Genomic DNA, 15,891 nt, shown 5'->3' with positions numbered 1-15,891 from the left:
AGTTTTTCAGACAATTAATATTTGATATATTTGATTGCAGAGATGTGGGTCCACTGAAAAGTGCTTCCATTAATCACAAAAAAGTGAACCTGGGCAGTTGTCCACTTTATGTTGGACAGCTGTCCTCAAATGTCTTTAACATTTGATTTCCAATTAGCACATAAAAAAGATGGTTTTTGGATTAAATTGCTTTTCCCTGGGAAAATTACATAATTATGTCTCATGTTGTCTTTATGAATTTGTTTTGTATCAACACAACACATTTTACCTTAGCGAATTAATACGAAGATATCTTTTTTGACCAGAAGGAGGCAGTAATGCTGCATCATCTGAAATTAACTACTTAAAGAAGAAGCGTTTGGCTACTGAGTTAACACATATTGACGTGAATTTGTAGTTTAATTTTCACACTATCACCGAGTCTTATAATGTAATGGAATATGTAGCACTCTCTGTTCTACACATTATGAATCTGGGATTGCTCCTATCGAATGCGCATGGAAAAACGGGGATATTCAGTAGAACTCTCCAAGCTGGGTGGGCGAAGTGACACCTAGTGCCTGGCTACCAAAGGTTGACTTTAGCCAATCACGGTATGAAAGGAAAACGTAAGCGATACATGTCATCAGGAGCCACAAGAAGTTAAGCTGGGGTCCGTTCTTTGTGCGTTGCTTAAAACATCCGAGATCAAATGAGACATCCAAGATGATTTCATCCGGCTAATCATGATCTGGCTAATTGGGTTCTTCGAACACACCTGTTGTTTATGATTAGTATGGCTGGATTGAGTTATCTGAGATAACTGCACGTTCAGGCGTCACTTTAAAAGGGGAAATGTATCGATAGTAGAAACAATGATCAGCAACGCTGCTATTGGCTGTTCAGCATGGCCAAAGAACGCACACAGTTTTTCTCCCAAGCAGAACAAGAGCTTTTAATGGAAGGTTATGCTGAATTTGAGTCATTAATTAAAACGACAGGTAACACCTCAAAGTCTGCTAAAGCCAGGAGAGAGGGCTGGCAAAAAATAGTGCTGTTCATGTTAGATGTTTCTATCACTTTCTACAGTATGTATTTTTGCTTTTTAATAATTTCATATTGACTTTGTTCTTTTATGTCAGAGCCTCTACACGACCCACTAGAACATGGGGACAAGTAAAAGTGAAGAACAAGAATATTCTACATAATGGTAGCCTTTAATTATTATACTTTATTTTAAAAAGACACTTGTTATGGCAACAGATCTAATATCGGTGTCATTCCTTAGACACTGCAAGTAAAGGACGCGTGCAAACTGGGAATTTTAACAAAAAAATCTTTATCTATAAAAAATGAAGTACACAGTTTACACGGCCAAAAACTGTATTGCTCCGTGTCTAGCTAATCCATCCATAGTTTTTTCTAATATAATATACGGCTTGACAAGGAAGCAAGCCTTTCAAAGTAAAACTAAACTTCACAATAAAATGACCTGAACAAATCTTCTTACTGAATATGATAAAAATAAAACCATCATACAAATACCTTAAATTTTTTCTATTTATGGCTACACAATAACACAATGTATTCCTCTTTAAAAGCCACTGTTAAATGATGTGTTTGTCTGTTCGTAACAGCCACCAAGAAAAATCTCTACAGTTACAGTGTCGCGCTGCGCTAAAGGATCCTGTGTATTGCGCAATACGTGATTAATTCGAAAAGCTCTGAAATTATTCTTGTACTTTCCGCAACAGGTTGCCGTCGTAAAAATTAACAAGACATGGATACGACAGACTTCCCTATCTCCTCCGCTTATAAAGCTGCGATCTAATCATGCTCTCGAGCAGGCTTAAGCTTGCGCACATGTTGCTATGACAACAAGTGCAGGATGTCTTTCGAAGAACCAAACGATCCAAGATCATGCCAAATCATCAACAATCAAATCCAGCTAACAGTTAGCGACGTACGAAGAACGGGCCCCTGGTCAAGGCAATGCTTGCTGTTTTTCTTTCAAAGATGAAATTGTGGATTCTTACCAAACCGAGGTGATAGCAGCAGCTAAGTGTGCGTCCTCCTGTGCTACCATGTTTATTTTGGTTCAGCTGTGGGCTCGACAGCTATTGCTTTTGTCGCACTGCTATGTCCCGCCTTAAATCACAAGTGCAATGGGGGGGGGGGGGGGGGGGGGGGGGGGGGGCGCGTGTGACCCTGGGGAACAGGCTTTTTTTTTTTTTGGCCGTACTAGTATAAGGTGTAATTGCGCATCCACTACAGAAGGGGGCAGTGGCGCTCTCATTGTTACTTTTGTCACGTTTGCTACAGTGCAACATTTTACGACTTACAGGTTTGCCTTGGTTACCAGTGTTCTGTCTATAGTCTATAGCCTGCGTTATTCAACATAACCCCCAACATGAAAAAGTTTTTAACAGGGATGAAAAGGAAAGCGGAGAGAGACAAAGATAATGAGACAAAATAAGTCACCCGAAAGCTAAGACGAGGAAATACGACGAGGCATATTTAGCGCTTGGCTTCACTGTGACTACAGTTGGATAAGAGGAAAGACCGCTGTGTTTGGTGTGTCTAAAAATGCTTGAGCAGACAGCATGATTGGGATAGATTCAAGGAATCTGATCTACTCCAAGGAACTGAAGGCCTTTTGTGAAATGCTTTGGAAGCTCTTCTTCCAAGATGCTGGATGACTTTCCACAAAGGTTCAGACAATCAACAACAAATCATTTGAATAAGAAACATGAGTGGTATGGTACACAATCATAGGTAATAGTTTCAGTAAACCATGCTGTGGCTAGATTTTAGATAAGCATGAATTAGTTTTTTGTAAAATGCATTTTTCATTTTTTTGTTGTTGTCCAAATACATTTTGATATTCATTTGTTTCTGTAAAACAGTTTGTGATTGCAGCTTTCTTGTATTGTGAGAACAGTTTTCTTCTGAATTTTGTGTTGTATCAAGAGATTTCCCAACTATTAAGGGTATGCACACCTTTAGACATTAACTTAAATTTTTTTTTACAAATATAGTTCATAGCCATGTAGACCAACCAAAACTAAAATGATGATGACAAACATTTCAATCTGAAAAACTCACACGGAAAGAAAAGACAATTAGAATTTTATTGATACAATATTTTAAGACTTTGGCACTCAGACCTCAGCAGGAAACATTAACTGTTTCATTGATCCTAGTATGAAGTTTGTAGGAGCCACCGTGGTGCATCTGATTAAAATGCTGACATGATAAACAGGTCTAGAGTATTTATTGAAGTTGTATCTTGAGTTGTAACATCGAAGTTATGAATTGTGGTTTCTATAAGTAAACAGAGTATAACAGTGTCTCTTAGAACATATGCATGTTGACTGCAACATTAATAGCAAAGTATGGCTAACCATATACGAACACACGTGGGCAACGATAAATAGACACTACTACAGAAATATACTACGCCGTAATGTAAACAGATTATCCAATTAGAAGCTTCATCTCCATTTTACACGGCAGGAAAGGGTTAGCGCTTCACTGTTTACTTAATCGCGATACTCGCGGTAAGCGCGTTACACGCTATAAACACAAACTTCGGCGACAGACGCAACATTCCACAAACTAGCATGAACAGCTCACCCACAACAAGGAATGCCAAACTTACGGTTTATGAACATACAACAACGTCCAAATGGCTCAAAATCCACAATACACAAGGGATCCTTTCACCTCTCTGTCTCTCCATCCACTGGCGTGTGCGCATGCACCCTCAGACTCGCGGCCCAGTTAACTTCACAGATGTAGCCACGAGGGTTGCACGCACAGGACGCATGGACAGTCAGCAAAAGTCTACCTGGTCATGTGAAAAGTCCCTAGTCCTTCACAACAATAACACTGAATTCAACTTTAATATGCATGAGCAGGTGTATGAGAACAGGAATGTTTCCCCCAGGCCTGAAACTGGTGGTGGAGTGGAGATAGACAAAGTTCAGTCTATAGATTCAGTCTATAGATGCTGGTTGGCGAGACGATCTGCTTGAGCTGTACTGGTGGGATCCAGGAGACTGGGTGAGCTGATACCAGTTCTTCACTCAGGGACCCAGAAAGATTGATGTCCAACTTGGATAAACACAGGTTTGCATGAACCTGTCCATGATGAGCAAGCATGAAGCGACAGTGGAGAGGAAAAACTCCCCTTGGGAAGAAACATCTGGCAGAACCAGGCTCAACATGGCGGTCTTCTGCCGGACCGATTACGATGTGACGGAATGTCGAAAGAGTCTGGGAGGAATACACTCTGATAGGGACGAGGTAAGAAGCACACCATGGAAAAGCCGGATGGAGCCTGGGTACGATGGTAGAGAAGGGGATGGAGATGGGTTGAATGGGGCTTGTCCTTACATTTATGGTGCTGAAAGATGCGCACGCCAGAGGCTATGGCCAGTGTTGTTTCATTTTATTTTAACACACAGAGTTCTTAGTTTATGAAAGATAAATTAGATTAAATCAAAGTAATTCAGTACACTGATGCCTGACCACTTCTTTGTTTTGACCTTAGTATAGGAAATACTTTTAATATGAATTTAGACATTTTGAGCTATAGTTAACCTCTATTAAAGCTAGGGTCGGCGGTTTTTCTGGAAGTTTCCCCAAGTCCCTTTTTAAACAACTGCGCATGCGCAAGGCCGCCTTACTTTGCTTTTCCGCTCTCCCAAATCCACTCTGGTCTTATTTCTTTCTTCTCAGTCCTTCCTCTTCTTCTCATAAACATGAACACAGTTCACGTCTTGTGACTATCAGCCATGTTCAAAGTGTACAGTGAGAGCAGCAGAGCTACAATGAACAGCTAACCGCTAAGCTAACCTGATACATACAATCAGAATGATTGACAAGTGGGACAACTAACAGATAAGGCAATTCTCCCAGAACTTGAGGGGCATGGGGGTTGAGTATATAATGTCTATGGGTGAGAGCAGGAACAAAACTTTGACAAATCCATACCCTTCGAACCGAACGGCAAAGATTGGTTAGAGTTTTCACAGGCATGCAGCTCCCACAGAGAATGATTTTTTAACCTCCTTTTTGTGATTACGTAATATATTAACTACTTTTAGGACGGAAGGACGATTTTATCCAGTGTCCAGCTCACATAATATTATACCTAATATTATTATACCTTTAAAAAAAATAAAATAAAGCAACTCAACTGTGAAATATTGCCAAGTGTTGCGTGGTGCTGAACAGATCCCTAAAGTTTATTTCCTTGCGTGTTCATCTGAGTGATGGGTAGCGATGGGTATTGCCAAAGAAGTCACGATTCGTTTCGAATCACAATGCATCACAATACTTTAATTATTGCGATGTATCGCAATGCATTGCGATATTTCCACTGAACACTGTTAGAAAAAAGTACAGCCATTACCAATGGCTGACTGGCTGTGTATGATCTGGATAGTGTCTTCAATTGATACATAACTGAAAGAAACTAAATCCATACATAGCTGTATTTATTGAAACGACTTATGGAGGTATTGCCATGAAAACAAATATTACTGTTAATGGAGTGGACACACTGACAAAAAGTGGTTAGGATTTATAAAACTTAAAATAACAGAATAAGGATAATCAGTGCTGTTTACATGACATCAGTGGTCCTTTAAACCAATGAAGCTGTATTCCACTTGTTTTTGGCTGATGTTCGCTAACCATTCATGCAATTTTATTTATTCATTTTTTTAAATTAATAATCGATACTTGGCGTCAAGAATCGTTGCAGTGGATCGCGAAAATTAGAATCGCGATGCATCGTCATGACGATAATTTTGCACACCCCTAGTGATGGGTTGTTAGAGTGCATTACAGTGACTTCTCTTTGTGGTTTAAGGTTGTGAACCCACAACCTTCAGACTTTTTAAAAATTATTTAGCAAAAACATACAGCAGTGAGAGATAAAAAAAAAAATCTGTTTTTATACCGATATTGCTGGAGTTGATGGGTGATGTAAAAATTGACAAAATGTTTGTAGTGTGACACCTAAGACCGTTATATTATGCTACTGTATATTCTACTCCACTATTGTTATAGCTGATGTTCATACTATGAATGGCCCTTTCGGATGTTGAATTTGTTTGACTTTGGTAATACATGATGTTGTGAACTTTGATTTGGTCTTTTTGGGCAAGTGTAGTTGTATAATCATGCAATATAGGGGCAACATTAAAACTTGTGGCATTTGTGTTGGCTTTAAATTATTGAAATGGTGTTATTTTAATATTTTGGGAATGTTTGCTTTTATTGTTTATTCTATTATTCCAACTGTGACAAAGACAGTTATGTTTAACACCTGCTTCTGCTGAGGCGTTCAGAAAGTGCTTTGATACCAGCCTTCAGCTCGTCTGCATTGGTGGCTCTAGTGGCTCTCCTCTCTCGCTTGACAACAGCAGGCATTGGATCTGTTGGCAGTGTGGGATGGAACCAAGTCCAGCAGGAAAATGGAATTAAGATCTCAAAAAGCTTGTCAGCAGAAGGGAAGCATGAAGTGCTCCAAAACGTTCTGGTGGTCTGCAGCGCTGACTTGATAAAACACAGTTGACCAACACCAGCAGAGGACCTGGCTCCTCAGTTCATCATTAAATAATGAATTGAGGTTAAAGTGTGAACAAACTTTACACTTGACCCCAAGCAGTGTGGATTCTGTGCCTCTTCACTATTTCTCCATACTTTGGGATGTTGATTTGAAATGCAAGTTTCCTTTAGACCACTGAGCAACTACCCAGTTCTTTTGCTCTGTAAGCCAGATAAGATGCCTTTTTTCTTGTCTCTGGTTCAGAGGTGACTCTAACTCAGGGGCCGCTCAAGTTTTAGTCCATGCTGTGGATCCAGCTGTGTGTCTGGTGGCTGTTGAGGCTCTGACCCCCAGATTCCACATTCTCACGTTCAACCAAGGGAGAGAGCAAATCATTTGTGGTGTTAATTGATGAGAATGGTTCCACATTCTCCGTGTCCAGTCCGAACGTTACCATTGTTGGGCCCACTCTCTGTCGTGTACCGCCAAATTACTTTCTGTTCTGTTTCGACTGGGTCAAGCCCCATAATTCCACTTGCAGCAAACAGGGAAAAGACTGGCAACAACCTCTAGGTTTCTCAAAGTTAAATGGTTTAAAGAGAGATCGTTAACCACAAATTAAATAATTTTTTCAATATTCACAATAAAACTAAATGTTTTATTTAAATATTGAGTGCAAAGCACTCTTTTTGCACCAAATAAGGAAGCAGATTTGTCATTTCAACATTTAATTTGAAACGTGGTCCTCTCCAAATAGGTTTGCATTCTGCTTGTAATGACGATGATCACACATGCACTTTGGGGGCTCCTTGGAAGTTTGGCGTGAAGCTGGATGGAGTAACCGCTGATGTAGTAGGCTTTGCTTTTCATGGATTCTGGAATTATGGGATTAGTCCAACTCCAGTCAGCACCTTGTACAGTTTCTCCAAACAAGTAGGTTTAGCTACACAATCCCTTAAAAGCTGCAGTTCCCCTTGCTGCTGGTTTTCTACCCCAGTTCTTCCATTCACTTAACTTTCCATTAATATACTTGGGATGCAGCTCTTTGTGAAAAGCCAGTTTCTTTCTCAAAAGCTTATTACCAACCAAACTATTGGTAAACTAATTACTTTTAATTGGAATCATTTCTGTAGTAATTAGGAACAAATATTTCCTAATAATGTTCACAAATACAAACGAAATCAAAGAAACAGTCATTTAAATCAACTGAGTTTCCTTAGATAGATAACTTTTTAGCAGTAGCCTAACGGAATCAAAATCCTGATTCTAAATTTGACTGCATGTATTATAATTAGAAACAACTGCTAATACATAAGATGGATTTTAATCTGTTTTTATGATTAGACTGTATTGGATAGATTTAAGCCTTGAGATGACATATGATGTGATTTGACATGATGTAGATAAACTGAATTCAACTGAATAAATTCTTGCTGAAATACAAAGGATGCACCAACACTGCTACAATTGTTTGGTTTGGGTCAGCCATTAGAAAACAGAAAGCTGAGAGAAAAGTTTAGCAGTTTATGTTAACATATTTCTTTCTGATTTAAAAGCTTTAAATAAGATACCTATTAAGGTTTAGAGTCCAGAGTGCAGAGCAACTTCACTTCTTTATCGACACATCACGTAAAACTTCTCCACATGTGTTGAAACCCTTGAGTGCAAGTAAAAGTGTAAAAAATCTCAATTAGGCAAACTCACTAGTCTTAGTTCTACAACTGAATCAACATTTAACAAAACATGATGTCCCCAAAGGATATATATAAATATGTGTATATATCTATATCTATCTATCTATATATCTATATCTATATCTATATCTATATCTATATATATATATATATATCTATATATCTATATCTATATATATATATATATATATATATATATATATATATATATATATATATATATATATATATATATATATATATATATATATATATATATATTGTGTGTGTGTGTAGTGCTAATTCACAATTCACTAGATATCAGGCATGTCCAAAGTGCGGCCCGGGGGCCATTTATGGCCCCTGTACTGATTTTGGATGGCCCCAAATGGCACTTCAAGAAAGATTTGGTCGGCCAGCACAGGTGGCTGATGCAGATGGAAGAATTTAGTTATTAGTTATTAATTCAAAAGTTAAAATCCTACAATTAAAAACGTTAATCACAACACAAAGTATTTATCTTATAATAAACACATTCTCTTTTGACATTCTCTTTAATTTCATAGTAACATCTATCCAATGATATTTAAGTACTCAAATGCAGACTTTGGTGAATTAAAATCTGCTTTGAATACAATTATTAAAACTGGCTAATTACAACAAGTGTTCTCAAAGAACAACTGACCCAAACACTGGTCTTACATTGCTAGACCAAAAAGAGTACAGTTTATTATTGTTAAAGAGTCAAATTAAATTATTCAAAATAATTTGCAAACTGGACAAATGAGCAAAACACTTTTTTAAATATTGGATCTACAATGATTTACACATTCATTCTTTCAAAAAATCGGACTAATTTATTTATTTAAAAAAATTATATTTTGTTAAGTACGTAAAAAAATAACAATTTTTTTCAACCAAAAAAAATATGTTTATTTTTTGGCCCTCAAATTCCTTTGACTTGACAATTTTGGCCCATGTAACGAAAAGTTTGGACACCCCTGCACTAGATCGACTGTAGGTTTGAGAAGACAGAGCAGGCACACTGAAACAACACAGAAGCACTGCTACGGGTGTACTATTTATGTGAAAGAAAAGTAAAACGTTAACACTGCAGATACGCTCTGAGCCAGTTTTCAAGTCACAGTAAAGGCTCACCCAAGAGCTATGTGTAGGAGGGAAAAACATCTATAGTTATGCTGCCATTAGCAGCAACACTGTAGAGATAGCTAAGAATAAACTAAGCCACTAGCTAGAAGCTAGAACAGGAACTGGAAAAGAAAAGTTAGCAATAAGGAAATCGTTTTTTTTTTTTTTTTCAAAATAATAGAGCTAAGTATTTCCAGCAATCAGTAGAAACCCCCACTCTTACATACTTCTAGGGAGTTGAGCCTAGTGGTTACAGCATTGTGCTTGTGTCCCAGAGGTTCTTGGTTCAACTCTCAGACTGCTGCTCTGGGTCCCTGAGCAAGACCCTTAACCCCAGACTTCTCCCCAGACACTGCACAGAAGGGGATGGGTTAAATGCAGAGGACATATTTCATTGGAATGTATGTTGCAATGACAGTAAGGATGATTATTAAGAAAATCTAGCTGTTATTAAGAAGTGACTTCAGTTTTTATGCTGAATACCTTGCTCCTGCATTCCACTGTAAAGAGGCTTTGCACTGTGAAGTCAAAGTCAGTGGTCCAAGCCAACACAAAGTGATTTTTTTTTTAAATGTTTTCTATCAAAGTGAATGTTTGGTCCAGCCCATGGGAGGGGCGACATGACATTTCCCCTGCGGCTACTAAACAGGTCAGCCAAGGGAACCATGGAGTCCAAAGCAGTGGGAGGGAGACACTTTGAACCAAAACCGTGTAACTGAATCTAAACCAGTGGTTAAACCCATTCAGCAGTGCAGGAATGGGGAGAGTCCTAACAAAACAATGCAATTCATAGGCTAACACAGTCCCCGTAGAATGAACAAGGAGGGGCTTTAATCAGGCAGAAAGACTCAGCCAGCCTGACAGCCAGCCAGTCAGTCAGTCAGTCAGTCAGTCAGACAAATTGTAGAGGACATTTCTTTTATTTGAGAACCCCTGATATCCAAACCTAGCTCTTATTCTCTGTAGTAAATGGAGCTGGTGCTTTGCTGGAGTATGATTTTAATCTCAGAGAGTTGATGGAAAAAGACAAATGTAAAAGTGTTTTAGTTGCCAGTAACAAAGAGATGTGATAAAGAGAAAGGGGATGGAGAATGGGGACTCTGGATTCAGTCTGCCCTCGGCCTGACCTGCAGCTTTCATGCAGCTTGAACACATCAGAAATCCTATTGTGGGAGGTGATTAATTGAGAGTGATAACTTACCATGAACATAGATTGTTATAGGCTTTAATGTGGTAGGCCTGGCTTTTTAAATGCTGCTTTCATGTACTTTGTAGTCCAGCATATGGGCCCAGACGTATTCACTGACAAAAGGCAAATGGAAATTTATCACGCTTGTACTTCCCGCTAACAACATGTTTGCTCTCTTTTTATTCAAACCCAGACTTCCTTTTGGCCTTATACATTTAAAAAAACTCTCAGATGGAAAAGCACTTTTTATTACAAAGCAAACAACTTATTTTAAACAAACAATACTGCTTTCCCAACTGGACAATAAAAATGAAGACAATATCTCCATCAGTCCATAAGATAATCAAAAGTCACTCATACAGAGAAAAATAGATATTGCTTCGAATAATCCTAAAACTGCTGTTTCTGATTTTAATAAGGGGTCAGATTTAAAATGACTTTACTCCATCCAATTCAGACTCTTTGACTTGAAAATTGAAAAATCAAAGAATAAAGAAAAAAAAAACACAGACCGATGTGGATGGAACCATATTTCAAGGTTCCCTTTTTGGCCTATAGCCAAATGTTTCTTTAAACTCTCTAGGTTTTGGGTGCAAATTGTACACCCTTTTAGTGATGCAATAACTACTAGAAAAAAGTTATTTAAGATGTTGAAATTAAACTAAGTGCCCACCACAATTTGATACAGCCACAAAGCAACACATTATTGTTGCAATACAAATCTTTGTTATGCCTTTTGTTGCAGTTGGTTTGGAACTAAACCCCATCCTACATCATTCTCTATTTTGGATTAAAGCTCAGACTAGCTAGGGTTCTACAGACCTCTGAATCTAACGAGTATTACCCTGTTTAGAGTTCCTGTGAGACCTTTTCAGATATATAAGTAGGACACGTCCGATCTACTAACCACCTCCGTCCTAGGACCACACCCTTTTTCAGTGGACAGGTTAGACAACCTATTTTCCGACCACTGCCCTAGTTAACGGTGGCTCCTACTTTTATACAACGGCACTTGTTTCTGGATCGATAATATTTTAGAAACTCTAAAGTCCCTAAGGATGTTGTTTAAAGTTTGGGCTACAGGCAACCTTTTAAGACCTCCTAAATATTTCTAGAACCATACACCATGTCTGTTTTACAATCATGGAAGAACTCGGAAAAATGTTGACTCAATAATTGAATGTCCACAACTTCTAATAAAATTTTATATGCTTCTTTAATTAGTATGCGTGGCAGGGAATTAGCAACAACATTAAGCAATTTAATAAATTACAAGTTAAAAATTAATCAACTTCCTATCTCTTATCTGTCATCAGCTTATGTGGTGTGGAGGGTTTATAACTTCGCTGGTGTGTGTCCAAGTGCTTCGCTGGCCTTTCCATGTTGCTCTCAAACATCCATGCCGTACTGTTCCATGTGGAGCAAAACAGTCTAATTTCAGCCTAATTTTACAACTTTTAACATTACGGCCTGTTAAGCTGAAATGTGCAGGCGAGAACCCATACTTATGTCTCCACAAACCAATCTTGGATAAGTGGAAGAGAACAGATAGATGAATAGATACATTGATGAATGATTGAAATCAGCAGATAATTATTTCTACAGTCCATAGAGCTCTTAAAAAAGTCTTGAGCTAACCTCTCAGACATGACATGGAACCTTCAGATGTTCTATGTTTGATTACTGACTGAACTGAGTTTCTATGCAGTATAACACAACGGTATCTCCAAGGTGTTCAGCAAGTAGTCATGATGTCATAGTTTTATAAATGAAAAGCTCTTAAGTAGAAGCTCTGAACCATTAAAGTCAAATTGTTACAATCTGCTTCCTATCTGCTTTGAAGAAATATCAACATGCAAGATTTTCCCTTTTGGTTCAACTTCTGTCAACTAAATCCACTTGTTATAACAGAGACATGAGGGAATATCGGCCAGGGCATCTTTTCTTTTGTGCACTTTGCATCTCCTATTGGTCTTTTTGCTTAAAGGATCCACATTGTTTGTTCATTTTGGAAATTTATAATATGTCCTGATTTTCATTCATTTAAAAGCTTTCTGAGGTAGTTTCAGTAATAAATAAGCAAAATGAGCAAAACCTTTACTAGCATAACCTGAACTGTTGACACTTGCCATATTTGTTACAATCCCACTATTCAAGAACATAAATGAAGATCTCTGGGTCTGGTTTTACAAAGACAGGGTGTTTGAATGATGGGAGAAACATTAATAAACATTGTTTGGTGACATACAACATTTGTGTTCTTGTCCACGAGCCTCCATTCTCTCAAGATCAATTACTGATGAGTGAGTATTGATCTATTTCTGTAGGTGTGGGAAGAGGGAAGGAAAAAAGTTCAGTTTTCTTCTTGCCAGTTTCAATCTTTCAAAGTTTAGCTCCTGGAGTAGAGAACCTACTATTAGTTTAAACAGCACAGAATCAAAGGATAGGTATTAATGCATACCAAGATGGTTTTATCATGCAGATTGTTACAGCTTTGTAAACATGATCAGTTACTGAACCATCACTGCATGTGTAAAAGAGCCAAATATCTAATTATTACAAAATATTCTGTTGTTGATACATTTGTAACAATCATGGCATTTGTAATCTACTAAGATTAGCAGGCTAGTTTCTATGGACCCAAGAACTAAATCTGTTTGAGCTTCTGTATTGAACCAGGGGGTGGGGGTGGATTTGTGTGTGAACTCAGCTTAATTAGGTGAGGAGACCAATCACTGCCAAGTCAATATCAAGGCTGCAGATTATTGCAGTCAACTCAGGTGTGTAGGTCAGTGGAAGTCTCAGCTTCCTCAGGGGCTTCTGGGGTACCTCCCAAAGTTTACTCTGGGATATTTGCTTCCCCTCCTAATCACACCCCCAACTAAAACACTAACAAGGATTAATGGAGAGCAAACAGACCTATTTAACCTATTTGACATTTGGACTTGCTTTTGAACATAAATTTGGAATGTCAGTGTTCATTTATCAGTTTCAAACTAAGCAGTGATGTGTATATATAGGAAAAGAGTTGTTTTTTCCTGATCTATCATAGGGTTTCATTCAAGAAACAAGAATAGTTTGACATCATCATTAAGAAAAAAGCTGAACTTTTATTGAAACCTTACCAAAACTTCCAGATGGATTTTGAAATGTCAACCTGAAAAATTCTAATATAATTATTGTCTTTCAATTGTTGCAATGAGCTGCTATAGGTTATAATTATTCGGTTTACATTTTAGAATAGCTTTAAAAATCAATAAACCTTGTTGACCTAAAAATGGACATATGGTTTTTGTAATGACATCAAAAATGTGAAAGATATCTGGGAAATGCAAATAGTCACTCTGATGTGTGAAAGATGTTTCCATGAATGAAAGTATCACCTGTGGTGAAGCCTAAAGCTTCATTTGAAATAAATATATTTATCGGACAAGTGTTCTTAAAGTCTATTAAAAGTGAAAGAACAAATGCAAGCATGGAGTGAAATAAAGACTGATGACCTCTGAATATTTTCTTGCTCATCAAAAGATCACACATGATGGTGTGGAGACATTCACATGTTTAGTGCGTGCCCTGATTAAAGAGGCGTTGCTTTTTACTCCTTCTTAAATTCATTATGGGTTTTCTGCCATTCTTGAGCTTCATGTAGTGAATGGCTGTATTTGTGCTTTTAGCGCTTACCCTGGCCTTGCTGACCTGGCTAGTGATGTCCTTTCTCATGGCCCGTGGTCTTGGTTGGTGAATGGCCCTGCTGGCCTTTCTTCTGGACCTTCAGCCAATGCTTTGAATGGAGTGTGGTGGCTGATTTAAAGCTTGTGGTCAGAGAACCAACTAAAGGTCATGACAGTAGAGGTTAACCCTGGAAAATCCGATTTACTCTGCTTCAATATGTTTGGAGTAATTTATGGAGCTGTAATGATTCAGGCAGCTTGCCTGGACAGGCGGTGCACTGTCACACAGACTGGTTTCCAAAACTTTCTGAAAAACAATGAATTTAAGCGCGTTCTTTGCATGTCAAGAGACTGGATCAAAACGAGTTGCAATCAGATGCACCTCAGACCAGCGCCAGAAGACATGCAGAGGGTCAACAAGTGAAGAATTCAGACCAAAGCATTGTAGTTCTACTTTATATATAACACAACTGCATGATTAAAATGTGAAAAGGAAGGATTTAGAAGATAAAAAAATATAAGAAATTGTATTATTGTCCCACAATGGGGAAATATGAGAATTACGGTTTGAAGAAGCATGATATGTTCCCTTTGAGGGAACTTTGAGATATCCTCTCCAGTTGTTATATGGTAAGCTGGCATAGTAGAAAGGAGATATTGTGCGTAAACAAAATTCTTGCTCTACCTGCACCGCTTTTCAGGAACCGGAGACAGAGGACCCAGTATTCAACCAGACCAAAGGTGCATTTTAAGAAGGTTTATTTTCAAAAATAGATGTGAGCAGGAACCAAGACAGGCAGGCAAAAATGAAGGGCAGGACAAAAACAAAGCTTGTGGTAATAAACAGTCCAAGGCAAAAAAGCAGGCAGTCAGCTAAGGCAGGAGAAACACAATACAGGGAACAGGGAATGCTGGCAAAACTCACCCATAGGCATGGAAAAAACAATGATGTGGCAGATTGCAGGGGGCAGAGGCAGGTAAGGGTAAGGGAATGTAGTAAGGGAGTGATCAGGTGAATGGAGTGAAACTAATTACTGGCATGGGTGGAGCTAATCAGGAACAGGGAAGTGCTTGGGAGTAAACTGAAACTGATATGATGGTGACTGGAGAAGGGGCGTGACAGGGTGGAAGAATGCTGGCAGGTGAACTGAATTAAGACTGGTGACAGAAATGATCGGAGCAGGCCAGATAAACTTATAACATAAAACAAAATCAAACCACAATAAAACCCAAACTATTCCAAAACTAAGACAGAACCTAAAGCTTAAGGTAGGAGAGTGAAGTAATTAATCAAATAACAAAAATAAACCATAACCAAACCCAAATCATGACAAAGCCCCTCCCTCAAGGGCGGATTCCAGACATCCTTAAAAACAACAAAACGCCCAGACCGGGCAGTTGGATTGAGGTAACAGGACGGAGGGCCAGAATCAAGAAAAGAAAAACTGTCCACATGAAAACCTGAACAAAAATCAACCCAAACAGGGCGAACTATAAAGTGTCCCGGGGACCCCAATAAGTCCCTATGTCAGGAGAACATTTATCTATCTATATAAATGGTCCTCACACATTGACACCATCCATAAGAAGGACCAGCGTCTGTAAAAAGGCGCAGCAAAGACTGGTATTCCTGCGGCAACTCAAGTACAACCTTCCTCAGGAAATACT

Source organism: Fundulus heteroclitus, chromosome 6 (assembly GCF_011125445.2).
Source record: "Fundulus heteroclitus isolate FHET01 chromosome 6, MU-UCD_Fhet_4.1, whole genome shotgun sequence".
NCBI classification, from domain to species: Eukaryota; Metazoa; Chordata; class Actinopteri; order Cyprinodontiformes; family Fundulidae; genus Fundulus; species Fundulus heteroclitus.
Note: the sequence above shows the minus strand (reverse complement) of the source record.